Genomic DNA, 21,808 nt, shown 5'->3' with positions numbered 1-21,808 from the left:
GTAGGTGAACTTGGTCTCGGCTGGATTTCTTATTGATCTTCTGGGGGAGGGGCCTGTTGTAGTGATTCTCAAGTGTCTTTGCCCCAGGCGGAATTGCACCGCCCTTACCCGGGGCCGGGGTGAGTAATCCGCTGGGGTTTGCCTTCAGGAGCTTTTGTTCCCTGAGAGCTTTCCATAGAGTTCATTCAGAAAGTGGTTGTTTTTCTGTTTCCAGAATTGCTGTTCTTCTTCTCTTCGATCTGCCGATGGATTTTTAGGTGTTTGCAATCTTTAGATAAGCTATCTAGCTGATCTCTGGCTAGCTGAAGTAGTCTCAGCATGCTACTTCTCAGCCATCTTGACTCCTCCCCCCAGATTTGCTTTATTTTGCCCTGACCTCCCTCCCACATCCTCTTTTCTTAGAAAGTCATTTTATGTGGAGTCCTCTCTCTTTAGGTAATTCAGACGAATCACATCAGGAGAAACAATATACATTATGATGCTTATGTGAAAATTGGCTCAGACTTCCTGGCAAGTCTAAGAGAGTCACTGACAACATTCCACATGTGGGCACGCACAGTTCCACATAAATGTCACAGCCCATTAACTAATACTGATCATTCCTAAGAATGATCTCACTTGGGTTAGTTTTCACTCTGATAAATTTCTTTCCATTTATGTTTGCAGCTGTTCTGATATTAGTAGATTTCCTTTCTAGTTGACATGCTTCCTCTCCTCCTAAAGCAGCCCCCTTTACTCTTCCAGCCATTTACACTTATACCTATTAATCTCCCAGCATTTCTTGTTTGAGGTCTACCCATACATCAGCATCAGTTGTTAATCCATTTGGAGAACATTCAAAAAAGTTACTGTACATGCCCTGTCGGTCATCAATCATAACATACAAGCTAACAGTTGAAAAGAAGTATCAACATACTATCATCATGAGCACATTGCAACCTAGCCATTGCTTTATTTTTGTTCAGTCAGCTCTACTGACCTCCTGGTGGACAGTCATGATATCAATGAGCTGTAATTCGTGCAGCAGCACTTCCATGACACCTCACAGCATGCCAATGATCAGTACAGATAGATATATGCTGATGGGCAGCATTCTTTTTTTTAAAATTTAATTTTATTTTTTCAGCATTCCAAGATTCATTGTTTATGCACCACACCCAGGACTCCAGGCAATATGTGCCCTTCTTAATACCCATCACCAGACTCATCCATCCCTCCACTCTCCTCCCTTCCAAAACCCTCAGTTTGTTTCATTCTGATGGAAGTCAGTATGTAGATTTCTCCCTATAGTCAAAGGCTTGACTACTTTAACAATCTTCCTTCCTTCCTTCAATGTAATATGGTTATCAACTCATGGACTTTTATTCCTGTTGGTCTTTCTTGCATTGAATTCCATATATTCTATATGTGTTCACTGAGATTTTTAATTTTTATTTATTTTTAAAGATTTATTTATTTATTTGAGAGAGAGAAAGAGAAAGAGAGAGACCAAGCAATGGGGAAGGAGAAACAGACTCCCTGCTGAGCAGGGGGATTAACCCACCCAGGCACCCCAAACTGAGATTTAAAAGTAATACTTCCAAATTAAGGTTGTGTGTTGCAGAATTACTTATCAATTGGAATCTCTCCTTTAATGTCTCTAAAAATATAAAATTTTCCTCTCTTTCAAATTCAGAGAAACATTTTTAAAAAATTATTTTATCTATTTATTCAACAGAGAGAGAGATCACAAGTAGGCAGAGAGAGAGGGGGAAGCAGGCTCTCTGACGAGCATGCCCATGCCAATGGGGGGCTTGATCTCTGGGTCCTGAGCCAAAAGCAGGCTCTTAGCCCACTTAGCCACCCAGGTGCCCCAAATTCAGAGAAACATTTTTATCAGAGATGATTGATTATGGGTTGGTGTCTGCTCTGAGAGGTGATCTTGGCTATGGGTGTTCCATGACATGTAATTTCTCCTTGCATCCTGGAACTTCAGGAGAATTTACTCTAGATTTAAATTCCTAAATTCATTTATTTCATTATTTTTTGCCCGTAATATAGAATTATGTTCCAGATTTTAACCATTATCATTCTTATTTTGGTAAGGCTGATGGTTGTTATCTATACAGTAACCTAGGTAGGCATCATATATATATCCCCTAATTTCAGAAATACTCTTTCCTAGGCTTTTTATATACCTAATTGTTATGAAGTAGCACTGACATTTTCCCATGTACATGCCAGCTTTTGCATTCTCAGCATGGACTGAAGTGACTTGTTCCCTTGGTCAATCAATTATGTATGATAAGATGTTTTTAGCCAGTTCGTTCATTCTCATTTTATTATTCAATTAGTATAATTCATTAAAATAAACAGAAACTACTCTAGCTATTTTAATACAGGACTTGGGTACTTAAGGAATTATTTGAAGCACTCTAATCTAGGCCTTTTGAGTGACCACTTCACAACTAATCCTCTAGGGGAACAACTTGCTTTCAGACTGTCACTGGAGCTAAGCCATAGTGAGAAAACCTGTCATATTTATAAGACTAGATTATGGACTTCCAACGTCACTGGCCAGAAATTAGATAGTCACATTAAAATGCTGGAACAATTGCAACCATCTCTTGATTCAAGGAACTAGGGAATGGACATGACATTAGGATGCTGCCGTAGGAAACTTCTATCTAAGAATTTGGCTGCAACACAGGAGATACAAATACCCCACTTCTGCCTTCCAAATATCTCAAGACTGCTTCTAATTAGCAGAATTTAATTCATATCTGAAATTCTGGTTAAAGAGGGAAATGTAGTGTTCAATAGTCATTAAAAATTATGGGATAGTCAAAGCACATTGAGACATCCAATCAAAATTATCTACTATGGATAATTATGCTCTTAGTGTTTTTAAAATAATAAATAATATATAGCAGCTCTAAAAGTATCATTGTTCTTGAGATCATTGCCAGGCTTTTTTTTTTTTTTTTTTTTAAGATTTGTTTATTTATTTTTAGAGAGATGGGAGTAGGGGAATGGGGCAGAGGGAGATAATCTCAAGTAGACTCCCTGCTGAATGTGGGATTCAATCCCACTATCCCAAGATCATGACCCAAACAGAAATCAAGAGTCTGTCTCTTATTTAAATGAGCCATCCAGCTGTCCCATTGCCAGACATTTTAAATTCTCATTTACATTAGACTTCCTTGAATGTATGCTTTTGGTTTCAGAAAAGAGTGTACCGACTGCCATTGTCTCCCATGAGCTCAAGTTGAGATGGAATAAGTGTAAGTAATAAATGTGTATTATATGTGTTGAAGGAATGTACTGGATAACATAAAATTAAAGTAGATGCTAAAATTTGAAAGTATCAGCTAAATTTTTAAATATTACTATCATTTTAGTTTTTTCAAATTATCCATGCAATTAGTTATCTCAGAAGACATTTATTTATCCAGTGATAGTGAGACATGCAAATATTTTTCATAGATAGTGAGTCTCTAAATAGATTTTGAATTTCATAGAAGAGACCATTGACCTGAAATTCAAGGTATTATTGATTTGCAAGGTAGTACTCATTTTATTGTACAGTTTTATGTCTTATTTCCAGAAATATTGAGTAAGTTTGAGTAAAACTTACTCAATATTTTATTTTTATTTACTTGAGTAAAACAAAAAAAAAATTGAGTAAGAAATGGCCTTTCTCAATTTGACTTAACCTACTATCTGTGAGTTTTTAAGTCATTGGGCAAAATGATTACTGTTTTTATTATTGCAAAGTCATAGCTAAAAGCAAATTACCAAAACAATAAAAGTATTATCAAGCATGTTTTGTTGGTTCTTGATCAAAATGTTTTATGCTGAAAATACTAGGTTTGTGTGTTATTTGTAAGATAAACAAATGATCTAATTTAGATTCAATTACATATTTCTTTCATAGACATAGCCTCATTTTTTGTCTTGTTATGGGTAATAAATTTATATAATGTCCTTAAATGACAATCAGTGTAAAAAGTTAGAAAATGAAAAAAAAATATGCTAGTGACTACAGATTCTCACAAGTGATTGAAAATTTAATGATTCATAATGACTTGGCAAATTCATGAGCAGTAGTTTAATCAAAAAATTATTGTTGACATAATTGCATGTTTAGTTAATTCCCATAAAATGCATAAAATTTATTTGCTTTGGACATTCTTGATTTGTTCTCAACCAACACATGATTCTGACTCAAATTTTTTATAAAAGAAAAAAAGTAGACTCACCAGTGATTAATTTAAAATAAGTTTAAGGCACTTAGGTGGCTTGACAGATAAGCATCTGACTCAATTTCAGCTGAGGTCATGATCTCAGGATGGTAGGTTTGAGCCCCACCTTGGGCTCTGTACTGGGAATGGAGCCTGCATAAAATTCTCTCTCTTCCTTTCTCTCTGCCCCTTCCCACTCAATCTCTCTCTCTCTCTTAAATAATATAAAATTAATTAATTAAAATAAGTTCAATTACTTTTACATAATGTTTAACAATTCAGTGTGATTTTCAAGACTTAAATGTAATTATGTTTGTCTTTCATATTTTGAAGTATATTCATTTTGAATATTGCTCACAGTTTTCAAAAATTATAGACTTTAAACATTTTTAATAAATTCATCAGCTCTGTTATATACATCATTTCTGTAAATAATGGTTAACTAAATTTGATTATCTTTTGTATACTCAGTAGTAGACGTGCTATTAGAAGCCTACTCACCCATGGTTTTGAGGGATTTTGAAGTAGAAAAGTGCACCTAACTTCCTATTCCATGCTAATTTTAAGAGTTCATCACAAATAATCCTAGATTCCCATTACTATATTTTAAGAACCAATTCAATCAAATTTCTCAACTCATAACTTTGTAACAATTCTCAGTAGTATAAGCAGTGGAGAAGGTCTGAGGTTGAGAGAAGGGAACTTTGTGGACATTACAAGTTTGAGATGCTTATAAGACATTCATGCAGAAAGGTCAAATCAGCACCTCAATGGAATGGTCAAATTTGAATGTATAAATCAGAGAATCAATCAACATACAGATGGTATTTGATAGTGTGAGTGTCAATGAGCTCAACCTGGAAGATCCTGTCTACAGAAAAAAAAAAGAAGGCTTAAAACTAAAGCTCAGGTCAGTGCCACTTTAAGCAATTATGCAGAGGAGGAACTGCCAGAGTGGATTTCACACAACCAGGACACAACCAGGAGGAACCTGGAAGGATTTTCAAAAATGAGAGCGGATCAGTCAGCCATGTCAAATCCTTCCATGGAACTGAGTTAAATGAGGACAAATGATTTCCCCTTGGGTTTGACAAAAAGTGTGAGGTACTGGTGATATTTAAGAGATCCTTTTAATTTGGGGCCAGATATATCATTTGTAGGGCTCAGTGCAAAATGAATATGTGGTTCCTTTAGTTCAGATAGCAGGGAGAAATTGATGTTAAGGGTACTAAAATATGAAAGTTTTTTTTTCCCCATTTTTTTTTTTCCTTCCACAGGCTCTCTCTTAAACTGTCACAGTGATTTCTGGCAATTTAATGTTGTGTTATGCAGCATGGAGATAATCACCAACAGAGTACGGATCCTTGCAGGCATCAGGGTTCCATCATCTGGCTGGTGGATTCACACCTGTGTGCACAACCACTGAACTGGACTGACATCACATGACCAGTAAGGATGAGGCAGCAAAGCCTAGTATGGGACCTTCTGTAAGTTTTCTGTTCCAACTCTTGCTTAATGGGTGACTAGCCAAAAGTTTGTAATGTCTAACTGGGACATGTTTGATACCTAGATTAGAAATGGGAGGTAGATTTGATCCTGCCACATGTCCCGCTTAATATATCATGGTGCTAGACAGCTGCTACTATGCTCTAACCTGAGACAATAGGGAACATGCTTTCCTGACTGCACCCCTCCTAACACAGACTTCTTCTGGGGATGGCCTTGGGCAGCAGTAACTGGGAAGGGGGAGACTGGGTGGGACCTGGGTGCCAAGGGCAACAGCAGCAAATATTCTGTAATACATTCCAGAAAGTCAGGGAGGTGCTAGGAGGGATACCATGTGTTAACCATGCTCCAAGATAAGTTTATCAAGAATTTTATGATGGGCTGGAGGGAACCTGGGTGGCTCAGCTGGTTAAGCAACTGCCTTCTGCTCAGGTCATGATCCTGGAGTACTGGGATCAAATCCCACATCGGGCTCCCTGCTCAGTGAGGAGCCTGCTTCTCCCTCTGATCTCTACCTTTTCATGCTCACTTTCTCATTCTCTCTCTCTCTCTCAAATAAATAAATAAAATATTAAAAAAACTTTCATGATGGAAACACGAGAGCATTTATTTCCAAAAGCATGTTCCCTCTGAGCATGTGGTCATATATGATTACCCTGGTCTTAAACCCAGGAAGCTGCCTCTGTTTTCTGTGGAAGGTTAGAAACTAATACTTCAAGAAAGTGGACTAGGAGATGATTGTTATCGCTGTGACGTGACCATTCTGTTTTCATCAATGGGTTTTAAATTTTAGTTCTTTTAATTTAACCCCTCCAAGTACAACTACAAACTGCGGGCAGCAGCTTAAATAGATGCTCATCAACTTGTCTTCCAAATTTTTATTTAAACAGGGTCCCTTGTGGTCTTACCTGTGTTTGTATAATTTAATGTCATACAGGAAATTGAGTATTTATGGAAAAACTTGGAAGTCCTCTCCACTGTAATGTATCTGCTCTCAGTTTCCTGGCAGTCTTGGTCAGCTTGAACTCCAGATCGTGCCTCCCTAGGACAATAAGTTAGTGCGTTTCCACTTCATTTCAAGCTGCTCCCTGATTTGAGCACTTTAGTATGTATATTGTGTTTCCTTTCCCTCGAGGGCTAAATCCATTTGCAGTAAGAAATTTTATTTGATCAAAACCTTCAAAGAGCGGGACTTGATTTATAATATTCTTGATCTGAGGGAAGGTTGGTACAATGCAAATTAATCTACCTTTGTCAGTACTGGGACTTCATTTGATATTCCGGCCAATAAAATTCAAGAAGAAATCTTCTGCAGACCTTCTTGAATGTCTGTGTCTATTTTTATAAAAATGAACAGGTAATACTAGGTACTGACCTTTCTGTTGTTCTTTTTGTCTAGATTTTGGACTGTGTTTCTAGAGCTGGGGTAGTCATTTTGTGACTAGAGAGCTATAAGCAGGAGTTCAGAAAGCCAATGCACCACAAATGGTTGAGAAGAATGACAAAAATGGGTTAAGGTTTTGAGAGCTCCTTGACTCTCTAAGTTAGCACTTAAGTTTAATCCCAGACTAGTTGTTAGATGACAGAAGTGTACAGATACTTTTTAAGCCACAGTTTTTTGCTTTTGTGTCACTTGTAGCCAAGCTATTTCTAATAGATACAACTATTCTCTGAGTTTATCCTAGAATGTCAAATACTCAGAAGTATTGGATAAAATAACCTGGATAATTATACTTGAAATGGCAATTGTCTCGTATTTCTTGATAGTGTTCCTCTTTTCCTCTGCCTCCATTCTGCTTTCCTTGTAATTATATATTCTGGGTGTCTAGGATGTTGTTAAGTTATGTTAGAAGTCATAATCTGACTGCTCTTCTGGAGTTTCTTGCTAATATCTGTATCATTATCTCTATCTGTATCAATATTCATATCTATACATCCTATTATTTCATTTCTCTGGAGAATCTAGACTACTATAGAAAGATGATAAGTAGGTAGGTAAGTAGACTTATTTTCAGAAGGTGGCTCACATGATCATGGGGGCTGGCAAGTCTGAAATTTTCAGAGCAGAATGGTAGGGGCTGGAAATTCTTTGAGTTAATGTTGCAGTCCAAAGTCCAAAGTCAGTCTGAAAGCAGAATTCTTTCCTCTTTAAGGGACCTTATACTTTTCTCTTAAAGCCTACAACTGATTGGATGAAGCCTACCCATACCACACAGTCATCTGCTTGATTCAAACTCTATTAATTTAAACGCTAATCCATACCATCTAGACTGTTGTTTGCCCAAACAGCTGTGCACCATAACCTAGCCAAGCTGATACGCTGGCACATAAAATAAAAAATATACATACACAATGTCCATAATTCCATTGCGTATGTATATTTTTATACATACACAATGTCCATAATTCCATTGCGTGGCTATGCGAGAGTGAGGAAAAGGGAACTGCTTGCATGATTTGGGGGCTAGCTCATCATTGGAGCTCTCTATAATATTTTAGGTTTAATGTAATTGTTTTAGATTTATATGTCTCTAATTTCATACAATAGTTATGCAGTTACCTAGATGGATGACCTTTGGTTAATTTTTTCACTTTTATGAACTTTAATGTCTTCATTCATCATATAGAAAATTAAGTAATTAGTAGGGTATCTGAGAACAAAAATGAGATGATAAAAGTAAAACATTTAGACTGGTACCTATTATTTATTCAGTGTTGCATCCAAACAAGAGTTAACCATTATCATCATCACTATAATTTCATTAGATTTAAAGGCAGTATATTATGAATTAGGAAATATGTTTGTGAGAAGAGCTATGTTAAAGATCAAATCCTCACTTAAGCTCCCTATATTTCTGTTGGAAATATGAAGCACATTTTAGTGCAAAGGAAAGAAGCCATGGGGATGTTTCAGGAAACCATTGCTTCTGTCTAGAAGCAGGAAAGTGAGAATCAGACTGTCAAGAATGCACATGGCAATGCAAAACCAGACAAACTAAAAGGATTTTTAAAAGATACATAACTGGGGTGTCTGGGTCACTCGGTTGGTTAAATGTCTGATTCTTGATTTTGGTTTAGGTTATGATCTCAGGGTTGTGAGACTGAGCTCCCATCAGGCTCCATGTTTAGGGGGCAGTGTGCTTAGGATTCTCTCCCCACTACCCCGTGTCATTCCACTGCCCCTCCCCCTGCTCACACATACTCTTTCTCTTAAAAAAAAATAATAAATGAATTTTAAAAAATTGAATATATGTGTGGAATGGAGACAGACAATCTTAAAAATTGAAATCAGGTGTCGGAAGATGTAACTAAAATAATGAGAAGAGTAAGAGAAGGAGAAGGACTTTATAAGTTCATTTTATTGTCAGCATGCCCAAGTGAATTGTTAATTGTATTTTGGTTATTATATTAGTTTTTCATTGCTACTGTAAAATATTGCCAAACTTGATGACTAAAAATAACAGACTTACCTTTTTATATTTCTAAGTACCAAAAGTCCTAAATGGATCTCACAGGACTCCAGTCAAAGCATTGGCAAGTCTAGGTTCCTTCCAGAGGTCCTAGGGAGAAAAAAAACCCATTTATTTATTTTTCCAGTTTCAAGGGACTGTACAGATCCCTTGGCTCATGAGACTTCTGCCCTTTCAGAGACAGGAACTGCTAATTGGGTCTTTTTTATGTAACATTTCTGATGGTGCTGCTGTCTCCCTCTGACTTTCGAGGACTCATGTTTACATTGAGTCCACCTAGATAATCAAGGATAATTCCCTTATTTTCATGTCTGCTGATTAGCAACCTGAATTCCATTTCCAACTTTAATTTCCTTTGCCATGTAATATAATGGATTCGCAGATACTAGGATTAAGATGTGGATATGTTTGAGGAGTCATCATGCTGCCTAAAAGAAGCATGTTATATATAAAGCTCTTATATTAAATACATCATTATTTTAAAAGATTATCTTGAGGAAAATGATAACTAGAGTTGGGAGGGGACAAATAATAGGGGCAGGGAGTGAGGGATGAAATTGATAAGTGCTACAGTACCCAGCTCTCTCTAATAATGTCCATTGTTTTATATGAAGGAAGAAGGCGGGCAGGCAGGAAGGAAGGAAAGAAGGGAGAGAGAGAGAGAAAGGGAAAGAAAGAAGAAAGAAAAAATGAAGAGAAAGAAAGAAGAAAATAGAAGAAGAAAGAGAGAAAAGAAAGGAAGAAAGGATGGATCAGGTAACTATCTCAGAACAGATATATTCAATAATTTCCAAGTAAGTAGAATGTGAAGCTTTACAGCAACTTAAACAGCAATTAAACATAAGAACATTATAGTTCCATTTCTTAAAAAATACACCTAAGACAGAGTAATAGCATCAATAAATAAAATAACCTATAATTTAAAAAAATGAGGCATTTCAAACTTATTGGATCTGTAAAACTTTGAAAACATCTTGCAAAATGATTATATAGAATAAGTTCAAATAATTCCATGCTTTATAATGATAGCCACTTAATTTTAGGATGCTTTGTGAAGCTATAGATGTTGGAAAGTTAAAAAGTCTCTGTCTATATTTATTATTTATTTATTTGTTTATTTTAATTTCTAGCTTTAAAAGAGCATAATTTCAAATGCCAAGGCTTAGAACTCTGGGATGGGAAATGTATATGTTTACTTTTTGTACTATGTGTTTTAATGGCATCATTTAAACTCTAATTATGCATGAAATTATATTGGATTTCTTGCTAAATGCAAAGGATGAAATGTTTTCATGATTCATTCTTTCTTTGGTAAACATTTCTAAAACTGTATTGCTGATACAGCTCATCAACTAAACCTTATGAGAAATGAAATGTATGGGAGGAAAACACTAATTAGGGAGATTTTCTTTCCCAAATACACATGTGGAACTCCTATTAATGTCAATCACAAGGAGATGTCTTTCTGCCGAACACCCCAGGTAAGAACACATCTTCCCTTGTCTTTCCAATTATAAACACAACAGTTTTTTTTTAATTGTTAACAAGATGACTACATTCTATAAAACTTCGGTTTCCACAAAAAGTATATGATTTAAGCTGAAGTATATTCAGATAATATTTATATTATGAAATGCATTTTTCAAAAGCAATTTTGAATTAATTTGCTTTATGATGGTCTTATTAGCATCATTTCTGTAACTGAATTTTCCAGTGAATATTAGCTAAGATTTACCGTTAGTTTTGGGGGAAAGTAGCATACTTGATTCTTTGTACGTTATTTTTAAGTGATTATGTTTGAACTGAATACTACTGAATATTACAATGTAGACTACATAGGTGTTCTCCATAATCTATAAACACTGCAGTGCACTAATTTAATATACAACTTACTGAATATTTAGGGATTTCACCATGCTGTGGTAATGTGTAAAATCACTCTGAATACTACACAATATATGAATGCATACTGTTACTCTTGTTTAGGACAAAAAAGAAAAGAGAGAACAAAAAAGAAGCAGTGTGTTCTACCAAAAATACACATAACTCTGCTTATAAGCTAGTTCTTAAAAGGTATGCAAAAAAAATATTAAATTATATCAACAAAGATTAATTTCTCCACAGATAGTAAAAATTACTTCCAGTCATTCAGACTGCTTTGTGTGTATTGCATGGATTTCAGTCAGAGTTCCCCAGAGAAACGTAACTAATACATTATATCCTATCATATAGGCTGAGATCTAGAAGCCGGTGAAATTGGAACAATGGTACATAGTTCAGTCCTAGGCTAAAGTCCTGCCAGAGCTCCTATGTTGAAGACAGGAGAACATGGGTGGATGTCACAGCTAAATAACATGTAGAATTTGGCCTTCTTTCACTTTCTTGTTTATTTAGGCCCCCAATGGATTGGATGGTATTCACCCAAATTCGTGAAAGTGTATCTTCTTTACTCAGTCTACTGATTCAAATGCTAGTCTATTCTGGAAACATGCTCACAGACACACCCCAAAATAATACTTGCCAGTTCTCTGCGCACCCCTTAGCTCAGTCAAGCTGACACATAAAATTAACTTTTACACATAGTGACTCCAAAATATTGCAGGCTCAAAAACTCCAGGGCATATGCAGTAACCATGATATTATTTATCATTTATATTGGGTATAGGGATGATGGCTTAAAATTTATTTGGAAGAGCATTATGAAGATATTTTATCCTAATTCTTACTAACTCACCAGCATGTGCTTAACAAATTGGGTGTCTTTATAGAAGACCTGTAAAAATGTTTAAGTCATTTAAAAAGGGATTGGTTGAGCTTTCGGTTTTAGTTCCAACATGTAAAGATCTTGGCAGTTGACATGCCCACCTTCACAACAAGAAAAAATTTGGACAAACAGACCTATTAGATAACTAAATTTGCAGGGCAAAATCTGACATCAAAATCTGGAGACAGGAAAATCCAGAGAGTCATAACCAACATCTGCTTCCCTGGAGCACAAGCTGCTGGAACAATATATTTGTAGAGACATGTAAATAGAATCTTTAACAAGTTGCTGCAAGTTTCGTGTGGACTAGCCGGAGAAATAGACATTTCAGGGGCTGCAATCAGGAAGTATCCTGCACTTTCATGGGTTTTATCTCCAGGAACCCCATTAGGAGCTCATGTTTAAGAGCCAAGAAAGATACTCTGGTGATTCTGACAGGTCAGGGGAGGAATAATCTTTCTACTACAAGACCAGAACCTACTCCACAAAAGCCTGCCTTCCAAGAGGGAAAACTTCATCAGAACCCTGTCCCAGAGCTGTGAGGGGAGGGCATTCCTCTCATTTTGTTAAAAGTAAAGGAATGGAGAAAGAGTCAACATGTTAACACCAGCTGGAGTAATTTCAGAAAAAGCTGACTTTAGAGCAAGGAAAATTACCAGTACATTGAAAAGCTTACTATATAATGATTATGTTGTCAGTACTCCAAAAAGTGATACCAATGTTAGATCTGTATGCACCTAATAACAGAGGATCACAATACAGGAGACAAGAAACTGATAAAACTACAGGGAAAATAGATAAACATGCTGTTATACTTGGAGAATTCAGTACCTCCCGTAACTGGTAGATCAAGCAGGCATACATTAGTAAGGATATAGTTGACTTGAAGAGCCTTATCAACCAACTTGATCTGATTAAAATCTATACAGCATATTGTCTAACAACAGCAAAATAAAATTTACTTCCAAACATGGAGAGAATATTTACCAAGATAGAACTACTTTTGGTCATAACACCTTAACAAATTTGAAGAAGTAAAAATTGTTCAAAATGCATTCTCAGAAAACAGAATTATCTAGAAGTCAACAGAAAGACAGCTGGAAAATTTCAAAGTATTTGGTAATTAAACAACATGTTGCAAAATAGCACATGGGCCAAAGAAAATGTCTGAAAAGAAATTTAAAATATTTTGAACTAATTTTAAATGCAAGGTACAACACTATATGAGATAGCAAAGGCAGGAAGACAGTGCTGGGGAATTTATAATGTTAAATGCATATATTAGAAATGAGACAGATCTGAAATCACTAAATTCTATGACACAAAGCTAAACCATTTTGCTTCCATGACAAGAAATTAAAGACAGAAGAGAAACTTAAGCTAAAAACAAGTAGAAGAAAAGAAATAATAAAACTTAAAGCTGACATTAATAAAACTGAAAACAGGAAAACGATAAGAGAAAATCAACAAAACCAAAAGCTGTTTGAAAAGATCAGTAAAACTGATAACATTCTAGTCAAGCTATCCAACAAAGACACAACTGTCAATATCAGAAAAGAATGAACAGTCATCACTCTTAATCTCATGAGCAGGAATAAAAAAAGATAATAAAGAAATGTAAGGAATAATTCTATGCCCACAAATAATTTAGATGAAATGGAACAGTTCCTTGAAGGACACAAACTACCAAAATTTCATACAAGGATAAATAGGTTACGTCGATAGCCCTGTATTTATTAAAGAGGTTTAATCAAAAAAAAAAAAAAGGTTTAATCAATAATTAACTTAAAAAGAACTTTCAAAAAACTAATCAACTGGTCCATACAATATCACTGGAGAGTTCACTGAAGAAAGAAATTATATCAATTCTACACAAAACAAAAGCAGAAAGAACTTCCTAATAGACCATGTGAGCCACCTCTTCTAAGACTTCAAACTTCAATGTTCCCAAAAGACATTACTAACCTGAAACACTGTGGAACATCTCTCATGAACATAAACTCAAAGATCCTCAACAAAATATTAGCATATTGATTTAAAAATTTACAAACAGAAGTATACAAAATGAACAAGAGGGATTTTATTCTAACTCTACAAGGCTGATTCAACATTCAGAAATTAATCAGTATAATCAGCCACACACACAGATTAAAGAAGAATCTACTGATAATATCAATGAACACCTAACATCCATTCATGATCGAAATTCTCTTCAAACTAGGAAAGAAAGGAAACTTCCTCAATTTGTTTAAAAACAACTTAAAAGCAAAACAAAGCTATAGTTGACTTCACAGGTAATTGTGAGAGATAGACAATTTCCCTTTAGATCAGAAGCAATTCAAGTATGTCCAATCTCATCACTCCTACCAACATCCTACTGGAATTCTTAGCTGGTACAATAGGACCAAAAAAAGGAGGGGGGGAATGAAAGTTTACAGATTAGAAAAGAAAAAATAAACTTATCTCTGTTTGCAGATGACATAATTTCTTATCCAGAAAATCCAAAAGAATAAGCAACAATAAAAGTGAAAGTTCTGGAAATAATAAAGACATTACATAATACAGAGTTCATGTACAAAATCAACTGCTTTCCTATATACTGGCAACAACTCATTAGAATTTGAAAGAAAATATATCATTTAAAGTAGCAGCCTGAAAAATGAAATAGGTATTAACCTCACAAGATATGTTAGGGTCTGCATATGAAAATCGGTAAATACTGAAGAAAAATTATCAAAGAAGATCTAAATAAATTAAGAGATATTCTAGTTCATTGATTGGAAGTCCCACTACTGTTAAGATGTCATTTCTTACTAAATGGTGCTGAAATAAGCAGACATCTGTATGAGAAAAAAATATTGGCACAGACCTCACATCTTTCACAAATATTAACTCAAAATGGATCATAGACCTAGACATAAAATGTACTATTATGAAAATTCTCTAAAAAATAGGAAAAAAGCCTATATTCCTTCAAGTTTGATTTTAATTCCAACAGCATAATCCATGAAGGAGATGGCCATAAGCTGCATTTTATTAAAATTTTAAATTCTGCTCTGTAGAATACACCATTAAGAGAATAAAAATACAAGCCATAAACTGAGAGAATATATTATAAAATAGATGTCTAATGAGGGACATGTATCCATAATATTTGAAAGACCACAAATAATACTAACACAAGCATCCTAATTACATTTAGTCTCCTAACATAAGATGCTAATATATAATTGAGGATCCTAGATGTGTAGTATATGAGCATATTCTGTACTGTGTATACAACAACTCTATAAATCTGTAACTGTTTTTAATTTCTTTTAAGTTTATTACAAAAGAAAGTAATTCAAGAGGCTGAAAGACCATTAAGACCAATTGTCCTTTCCTGACTTCTCACCCATTATTGTGGCAGAATTAGGGCCTGCCACAGGAGAATGAGGATGGCATCACCCAAGCCATCAAAGGAAATTAGAGCAAACAACTTTGTCATGATTGAACTAGAGTTGCACTCCAAACGTTTAAATGTGTCTGTGCAGTGACATATAGCCATAAAATATGCATGGCCATAGACATACTGATTGGTGAAGATTCCAGGTCTCTGAAATGAAGATTCTGAAGTTCAGAGTGGGGCAATCAAGACTAGATCAAATTCAAATCTTACCTCTGAATAAACGTGTTTTGTTTTAAGAAGGCCACCTATTAAGTGTAATATGTAAACACAACAGTAAACCATGGATTAAATAGAGAAAGAAAATTAGCCAGGAAGGGTACTTAATAAATATTAATTGAGTGAATCAACAGATATCTCAACTTGTGACTCTAGCTTGACAATACTATTCACAAATTATATGGAAAACACTAATGAAAAAAGTTTAAGTTGGAAATTTTTATGTTTTAAATTATTTTCTCTAAGGTAGTGCGTTTGTAACTGGATAAGGGAACATTTAAGCATAAGAAAAAACCATAGGAGCCTTTTTGCCCTCAAGAGAAATGAAGGCATGAGTGATACTAAAAGCGGGGATGGGGAGGATGGGCAGGATGGGCAAGGAGAACAGAATGGGGAGCATTTGATAACTTAGTAAATACAGAGAGTACAGAGTGAGAGAGATGGTGAAATTAAAGAATTGATTCTCTGCCCTTTACTGTTTTCTGACAGGCCATCCATGTAGAAGGCAATGCTGGTGGATCATAACTCAGATATTTAAATTATATTATGCTTCAGACTTAATGAGATTGGTCCAGAGGGAAATTTAGGGGATCTTTATGTTGTGACAGAGTGTTCATTAGCCATGGTAATAGCTGATTTTAAAGATCATTTGTTTTCTGTGAAAAGGAAAAAAAATATATATAGTGTGTTTAAGTGGTTGTACTGATGTTCCGTTTTGACAATAATTACTACACAATTGTGAAGGGAAATTGGTCATTTGCAACTTGTAATGGCAAATCTTAATCCTGTAATAACTGCAAATGTACTCCATTACATGTGTAATTGGCAGTAATCTGTAGCCAAGCACTGGTCCAGAAAGACAACAGTTGAGGACAAAATTCTCATTTCCTAGATGCATAGTGTTCCTTGAAATAAATAGCCTAATAACTCCAGTTATCGAACTATACATTCTTTTATAATGATATTAATATGCATTTCTTTATAATGTTCACATTTGTATTCAACTATCTGAAAAGACTAGGCAGTTGCCTTAATGAAATTCTCATCATTTACATTGAGGTTAAGGATATGCACTGCTTTGTATCTCAGTTTGGTTCTACATCATCTTTTATTGCCAATGTCGTGCCTTTAAATCAGTGCCATGTAATGAGGGCTTCATGGATATTAAACTCATCACCCACAAAAAAGTGGTCTAGTAACACACCAACAGTTACATACAGGTCAGTGTTATGACCAGCTTCCTAAACACTTAAGAAAATTGGTGCAGTGATGAGAAATACTCTCAGGAACAGGAAAATTAATGAATATTTCTGGTGGCCACATTTAGTCATGACTGGTCAGTTCCCTTTCTTTTAAAGCTAGCAAATCTCATATGCTCCAGACAAGTGTAGCACCAGAAATTTTTGTTATACACAGTTTTTTGTTTTCCTTTAAGAGGATAGATGCTTAAAGACATATTTTTTACTTCTTATCTTTTTTATTTTTTTAAACTATTTTCACAAGGATGAATTTGTACGTAGGCCTGTAAATGTACATTGGACAAGGTTAAAATTCCTTTGATTACCATCCTTAATAGAACTCTCTGCTTATTTACCCAGACACAATCACATTTATGATTTTGGTGGATATATTTTCAGATTTCTTTCTAAAGTTTTAAACACACACAAGTACACACACGCACACACACTTTCTGAAGTTTAAACGTGGCATATATCTAAATGAAGTTTTAAAGAAGGTTTACAAAGTGTATATGAGTCATTCTGGTAACACCTTTATAATATATATACACTCTGTGTCTGTTTTGGTGCCAGTACCATACTGTCTTGATGATGACAGCTTTGTAATAGAGCTTGAAGTCTGGAATTGTGATGGCACCAACTTTGGCTTTCTTTTTCAATATTCCTTTGGCTATTCAAGGTCTTTTCTGGTTCCATATAAATTTTAAGATTATTTGTTCTATTTCTCTGAAAAAAATGGATTAGGTAGAATAAACATTTTCACAGTTTTTGTTCTTCCATCCAAGAGCATGGAACATTTTTACATTTCTTCGTGTCTTCCTCAATTTTTTTCATGAGTACTTTATAGTTTTCTGAGTGTAGATTCTTTGCCTCTTTGGTTAGGCTTATTCCTAGGTATCTTACGGTTTTGGGTGCAACTGCAAATGGGACTGACTCCTTAATTTCTCTTTCTTCAGCCTTGTTGTTGGTGTAAAGAAATGCAGCTGATTTTTGTGCATTGATTTTATATCCTAACACTTTACTGAATTCCTGTACAAGTTCTAGCAGTTTTGGAGTGGAGGCTTTTGGGTTTTCCACATATAGTATCATATCATCTGCAAAGAGTGATAGTTTGACTTCTTTGCCTATTTGGATGCCTTTAATTTCTTTTTGTTGTCTGATTGCTGAGGCTAGGACCTCTAGTACTATGTTGAATAGCAGTAGTGATAATGGACATCCCTGCTGTGTTCCTGACCTTAGTGGAAAAGCTTTCAGTTTTTCTCCATTGAGAATGATATTTGCAGTGGGTTTTTCAGAGATGGCTTTGATAATATTGAGGTATGTGCCCTTTATCCCTACACTTTGAAGAGTTTTGATCAGGAAGGGATGCTGTACTTTGTCAAATGCTTTTTCAGCATATATTGAGAGTATCGTATGTTTTTTGTTCTTTCTTTTATTAATGTATTGTATCACATTGATTGATTTACGGATGTTGAACCAACCTTGCAGCCCTGGAATAAATCCCACTTGGTCGTGGTGAATAATCCTTTTAATGTACTGTTGGATCCTATTGGCTAGTATTTTGGTGAGAATTTTCACATCTGTGTTCATCAAGGAGATTAGTCTGTAATTCTCTCATTAAAAAAATTTTTTTAATTTTTTTTTATTTTTTAAAGATTTTATTTATTTATTTGGCAGACAGAGATCACAATTAGGCAGAGAAGCAGGCAGAGAGAGAGGAGGAAGCAGGCTCCCCACTGAGCAGAGAGCCTGATGCTGGGGCTTGATCCCAGGAACCTGAGATCATGACCTGAGCTGAAGGCAGAGGCTTTAACCAAATGAGCCACCCAGGCACCCCCAGTAATTCTCTTTTTTGGTGGAATCCTTGTCTGGTTTTGGGATCAAGGTGATGCTGGCCTCATAAAGTTAGTTTGGAAGTTTTCCTTCCATTTCTATTTTTTGAAACAGTTTCAGGAGAAAAAGAATTAATTCTTCTTTAAATGTTTGGTTGAATTCCCCTGGGAAACCGTCTGGCCCTGCGCTTTTGTTTGTTTGGAGATTTTTGATGACTGTTTCAATCTCCTTACTGGTAATGGGTCTGTTCTATTTCTTCCTGGTTCAGTTGTGGTAGATCAATGCAGCAGAACAGAGAGCTCAGAAATAGACCCTCAACTCTATGGTCAACTAATCTTTGACAAAGCAGGAAAGAATGTCCAATGGAAAAAAAAAAAACAGCCTCTTCAACAAATGGTGCTGGGAAAATTGGACATCCCCATGAAGAAAAATGAAATTGGATCACTTCCTTACACCATACACAAAAATAGAGTCAAAATGGATGAAGGACCTCAAGGTGAGAAAGGAATCTCAAAATCCTTGAGGAGAACACAGGCAGCAACCTCTTTGACCTCAGCCCCAGCAACATCTTCCTAGGAACATTGCCAAAGGCAATGGAAGAAAGGGCAAAAATGAACTATTGGCATTTCATCAAGATCAAAAGCTTTGGCACAGCAAAGGAAACAGTTAACAAAACCAAAAGACAACTGACAGAATGGGAGAAGATATTTGCAAACGACATATCAGATAAAGGGCTAATATCCAAAATCTATAAAGAGCTTAGCAAATTCAACACCCAAAGCAGAAATAATCCAATCAAGAAATGGGCAGAGGACATGAACAGACTTCTGCAGAGAAGACATCCAGATGGCCAACAGACACATGAAAAAATGCTCCACATCTCTCAGCATCAGGGAAATACAAAACAAAACCACAATGAGATACCACCTCACACCAGTCCGAATGGCTAAAATTAACAAGTCAGGAAATGACAGATGCTGGTGAGGATGTGGAGAAAGGGGAATCCTCCGACACTGCTGGTGGGAATGCAAGCTGGTGCAGCCTCTCTGGAAAACAGTGTGGAGTTTCCTCAAAAAACTGAAAATAGAGCTGCCCTATGACCCAGCGATTGCACTGCTGGGTATATATCCTAAAGATACAAACATGGTGCTCTGAAGGGGGACGTGCACACGAATGTTTATAGCAGCAATGTCCACAATAGCCAAACTGTGGAAAGAACCTAGATGTCCATCAACAGATGAATAGAAAAAGAATATGTTGTATATATACACACAATGGAATACTATGCAGCCATCAAAAGAAATGAAATCTTGCCATTTGTGACGATGTGGATGGAACTAGAGGGTATTGTGCTTTGCGAAGTGAGTCATTCGGAGAAAGACAACTATCATATGATCTCCCTGATATGAGGAAGTGGAGATGCAACATGGGGGGGGTTGGGGGGTAGGAAAAGAAAAACTGAAAAAAGATGGGATTGGGAGGGAGAGAAACCATAAAAGACTCAATCTCAAAAAACAGACTGAAGGTTGCTGGGGTGAGTGGGGACGGGAGAGGGTGGTGGGGATATAGACATTGGGGAGGGTATGTGCTATGATGAGTGCTGTGAAATGTGTAAACTTGGCGAGTCATCGACCTGTGCCCCTGGGATAAAAACTCATTATATGTTTATTAAAAATTTAAAAATAAATAAATAAAGAATCGTAAAACAAAACAAAATATATATATATATATATATATATATATACAAACTCTGAAAATAGAAGTGTTTATGTGCAAAAGAGACCTATATAAGAATGTATTGTTATGTAATTTACATTGCTTATAATAGCATTTATAATTTGGAAATAACCTTAATGCATTTGGTTAAGAGAATAGCTGAAATATTCTAGTATTTACAGATATAAAATCCATATAAAATCACATATAGAAATTATATTTATCACATGTAGAAGTAATATTTAATATTCAATGATAATAAAGTTCTTGAAATGTACTAACATGGAAAACTGTATGGTTGCAAATTTTACTAAATGATACCTTACCTACAAAAAAGTAATTCAAAATGGATTATAGTATTAAATATAAGATCCAAAACTATACAACTTCAAGAAGAAGACTTAAGATAAAATCTCTGTGATTGGATAAAGAATTTATATGGAGGCAATGACTCTACAGGGGACATGAGGCTAGACAAGAAGCTCTGTTCAAATAATGACATTCTTAGTAGTTTGTTAAGCACTTCTGGACTCTCCCTTTCTGCTATTACATAAAAATAAAGATGGAAATTAATACATAATTACAAGGAAGTTTCTATATTAATTTTAAATTTATAAATAGAATATCTCAGATATACTCTGAGTTTGGGATGACATGTAATTGTTAAGACATTAATATCTATCTATCTATATATGAAGATACATAAAGATATAGATATATTATCTTGAATTTAACATCTCATTTCTGGACCAAGGCAGATTATTATCATTTTAGCAGTGGCATCATCAGCTCTACATATGATGAAATATTCACAGTTCTCCAAATATGACAGGAGATTTAATAGAGCAGGATGTGTTCTCATGATAGCTCAAATGATAGAGTGAAATATGATTAATTAAAATTATACTGGAAATTTTAGGCCAAATAAATAAAGACTTCCAGTTATCTAGTTTAGAGAGGAAAGATAAAGCTTTATTTGCCCGTGACATAATCTGGTTGTAATTAAATTCCAAAGGAACACACACACGCACACACACGCGTGCGTGCATGCACATGCGCATGAGCACACACACACCTCTACTAAAACTAATAAAGCAAGGTTACATAAGAAATCACCTTCATGGATTGGAAACCTCATTATATCCAGATGGCAATTCTTAAATTGATCTATAGATTCAACGTGTTCTTTATGAAAATTCAACAGAGTTTTTGCAAAAAAAGTCAAGCTCATCCTAAAATGTATATAATAATTCCAATAACTTATGATAACCAAAATTATTCTGAAAATATGATCAAAATTGAGGGATCTATATTACCCAATTTCAAAATTTCCTATGAAGCTACAGTAACAATATAATGTAGTGTTTCTATAAGGATAGGCATGTAGTCAATGG

The 21,808-nt window shown here is 35.3% G+C and overlaps 1 long non-coding RNA gene across 9 annotated transcripts in view; it reads left to right on the top strand.

Annotated features, from left to right (window-relative positions):
- LOC132002501 (uncharacterized) overlaps positions 1-21,808 on the top strand; it is a 118,091-nt gene that overhangs the window by 58,243 nt on the left and 38,040 nt on the right. For 6 of the 9 annotated variants that reach the window (XR_009399921.1, XR_009399924.1, XR_009399919.1 and 3 more), the window contains exons 3-5: positions 3,207-3,263; positions 5,501-5,710; positions 9,814-9,955. This is a non-coding gene — a long non-coding RNA (uncharacterized LOC132002501). Of the gene's footprint in view, positions 1-3,206; positions 3,264-5,500; positions 5,711-9,813; positions 9,956-18,966; positions 19,018-21,808 lie in introns of those variants that run through there. The other 3 variants (XR_009399918.1, XR_009399917.1, XR_009399923.1) reach the window with 2 other exon arrangements.

The sequence above is a fragment of the Mustela nigripes genome, chromosome 15 (genome assembly GCF_022355385.1).
Source record: "Mustela nigripes isolate SB6536 chromosome 15, MUSNIG.SB6536, whole genome shotgun sequence".
In the NCBI taxonomy this organism is placed as follows: Eukaryota; Metazoa; Chordata; class Mammalia; order Carnivora; family Mustelidae; genus Mustela; species Mustela nigripes.
This window is presented reverse-complemented; position numbering and strand designations above follow the sequence as displayed.